Raw genomic sequence first — 3,382 nt, forward strand, 5'->3', positions numbered from 1 at the left:
CTACATCTCTCTCCTTTAAATCCACTGCAAAGTATATATACCTACTCCTTACTTGTAGATATGGTTAGGTTTCAAAGACCAGGTTGTTATATAAAAATGAGCATTATGTGAAAATGGAACATAATCACATCAGATCACAAAATGGAGTAAGATTTATGCTGTCAAATTACATTACGTATCTGCCAAATGATATCATTATATAACTGCCAAATCCCCGAGAATCATGATCCAGCCAAGTTGAACATAACCTTAATCATCATATTTTGTGTTATTCTTGTCTCTATCTAGGGATTTGTTACTACCAGATGTATGTTGCCAATGTGCAAACTATTCTGATTCTATATTTTTTTACCATTGGTCAAAATATGAAATGTCAAATAACAAAATCATTGATAAGTGGAGAGTAGGCATATAGTATTATAACAGAACTTTTCTAGATTTTTCTAACTTCTGAAAACTTCTCACATTCCATCATGTAGGTCTAAGAGAATGTGAACCATCCACAATTATTGTAAAAAGTAAAGAAACTTCAAAAAAATGAAGATAAAATTTAGATAGAGAAGAGATATGGACATATTCAATTTTCTAGGTCTGAATTTTGACTGTTTTTCTTTGGTTGCCATATCTTCCTATTTTTTTAAATATCTTCCTATATTTTTAAATATATCAGCTAAGTGTTTGAAGACTACAGTGATGACTATGAGGGAAGCCAAGAATTAAGAGAAAGAGGAAAAAAATGGTGGAACACATAAGCAGATTGTAATCAATGATTTTTATTTTTTTTTGCATGGTAACACACTAGCTTTGGGGTCTATGGCAGCCCCAATCAACATATGAGAAAAGTTTTTGTCTTGTTTTATAGGTTGTTATTTCCTTCTACCTTTCTAATATATCTAAAATTCAAAAGAAAAGAAAGAAAAAAAAAAGACAAAGAAGTGCAACTGGTCATTCATTGTTTAAAGTATAGGAAGAGTCTACTGAGTAAGGCACTGTGAGGGTTCCTCCTAGGATGCAAAGATGACTAAACCGCATTTCTTGTCTTTCAGATGCTTAATCCAGTACCTCTATATCATTTATTACACTAGAGCTGGTGTCTAATAGCTTCAAATAGCTTCCAAAATGTAAATAGATACAAATATATGAATAATATATTTGTAAGCCACCAGTACATAATTTAAAAGTTTAATATTCACTTCCATATTTTAAATTATCTGGAAAATTTAGTAATATATTACAAACACACACACTTTCACAAAATATTTTTGTCTGTCTAATGTAACTGAATATTCACTTTAAATTTTTGTGGTATATTTTAGTATGCGGGCTTTACATTATTTTAAACTTCACAATTGAATTTGTAGCTTTTTTTTTTTTTTGGAACATGAATGTGGTGAAAATGATTAAGAGTAAATTACGTAAAAGACTTATCTTTCCATGTCATTTTATTAACATCCTGTAAAAATTTGTCTTAAGCTAACTTTATACTTGTGAAGCTTTTTCACTGAACATACCACTTACAAATCACCTAGAAATATTTAAGTCCATTCAGAGTGACAGTTGGGATCAAAGATCATCAAACATTGGACAACTTTAGTAATTAAGATTATCTCTGAAAAGATTCTCAGGCCCTAAAGAAAGAATTAGGAAATTTCTAGGACAACCTCAAAATAAATTTAAATCTAAAGGATAAAAGATAAAGGGTAAAACCACACATTTCCTAGGATGTATGGTCCTAGGATTTTAATTATGTTGAGGAAAAATTGTTAAGACAGACACTAAAACTTTTTAGGATGGTCATGACTGTAAGCCAAGGAGTCCTTAGGTCCATTTATTTATTCCTTCCATTGTTTAGTCATAACTTATTTTGTGTCAATTATGTACCAGGTTGTCTGTTAGCTGCTGGTGAAATGTAAATGAATTAGATAACAAACTTGGTTTTTGTCACCATGTATTCTAGGGTCAAATATACTCAAATTATATCTGTCATGAGACTTTAATATCATATAGGAAAGAAGAAAACTATATAATTATTGGGTAACATTCCCCCAAAGGAAATTTCTTCACTTCTCCCATGTTTAAGCAGTGCTGGAATATAACATGACTCAATATTAAGAAACTACTTGTTTCAGCTAATCTGCCTTTGGGAACATCCTGGGAAAGATGGCAAATTGATTGCAGAAATATATCTGAATGGTGATCATAGCATTAATTCTCTAAATTCTACAGTTTTAAGTTATTTTTTTTTTTCTTTTCTTAAGCTTTATAGGTGAATTTCTATTTCAGGTTTGTTAGAATGGCCAAAGACCAAACCAAACCAAAACCACTGCCATAGACTCAGTTCTGACTCATACTGACACTTTAGGACGGGACAGAACTACCCCACAGGATTTTCAAGGCTGTAATTTTTTCTGAAGCAGAATGCCTCATTTTTCTCCCATGGAGCAGCTCGGGAGTTCTAACCGCCGACCTTCTTGTTAGAAGCTGAATGCTGTAACCACTATACCACCAAAGAGTGACCAAAGCATTTTAAAAACACAAATTGAGAAATGACTATAAAAATCATCCCACCTATTTTTCATTTGGATGGCACAATCAGTGGTTATGTTTGGCTGCTAACTAAAAGTTTGCCAGTTTGAATCAAGCCAGAGTTACCTCAAAATAAAGACCTGGCTATCTATTTATGAAAAATCAGCCATTAAAAATCCTGTAGAATTTATTTCTACTCTGACTTACGTGGGTCTCGAGTCAGAGGTGACATGACATGACAGCAACTGGTTTTGGGATTTTATTTTTCACATAATGGCATTTTTTTTTTTTTTTGGAGACGAGTTCTGGTAGCATGTGGTTAAAGTATTCAAGTGTTAACCTAAAGCTCTGAGGTTCGTACCCACCAGGCACTCCATGGGAAAAAGATGAAGTATTCTGCTCTGCTTCCATAAAGATGTACAGACTAGGAAGCCCTAGGTTTTACCATGTCCTATAGGGTGGCTGGGAACTGGAATTGACTTAATGACAGTGGGTTTGAGGTTTCTTCTGAATATTTAAGACTACTTTTCTAGTATTTTCATGAGCAAAAAGTATAATAAAATAAAAGTAAAAAATTAAAAACAAAACATTATACCACACACACAAAAAAAACCCTCAAGAATAAAATATTTTAGAGCTTTTATTTGTGTTATTTGTGTGTGTGTTTTACTAATGACGGTGTTTTAATTGTGCCTAAGAATAAAATCTTTTATGTATATAAAGCCTCACTCCTGAAAAACTAACTTCCAGTAGGGAGGAAAAGGAATACAGTTATACATATGCATTGATTGGATTGATCATAAATATGCATTAAGGCCCAAGTTATGCATATTCACTGAGGCCTCAAACAGTAGAT

This window comes from Orycteropus afer, unplaced genomic scaffold, assembly GCF_000298275.1.
Source record: "Orycteropus afer afer isolate SDZICR_OR568_19922 unplaced genomic scaffold, OryAfe1.0 scaffold00643, whole genome shotgun sequence".
Taxonomy (NCBI): domain Eukaryota; kingdom Metazoa; phylum Chordata; class Mammalia; order Tubulidentata; family Orycteropodidae; genus Orycteropus; species Orycteropus afer.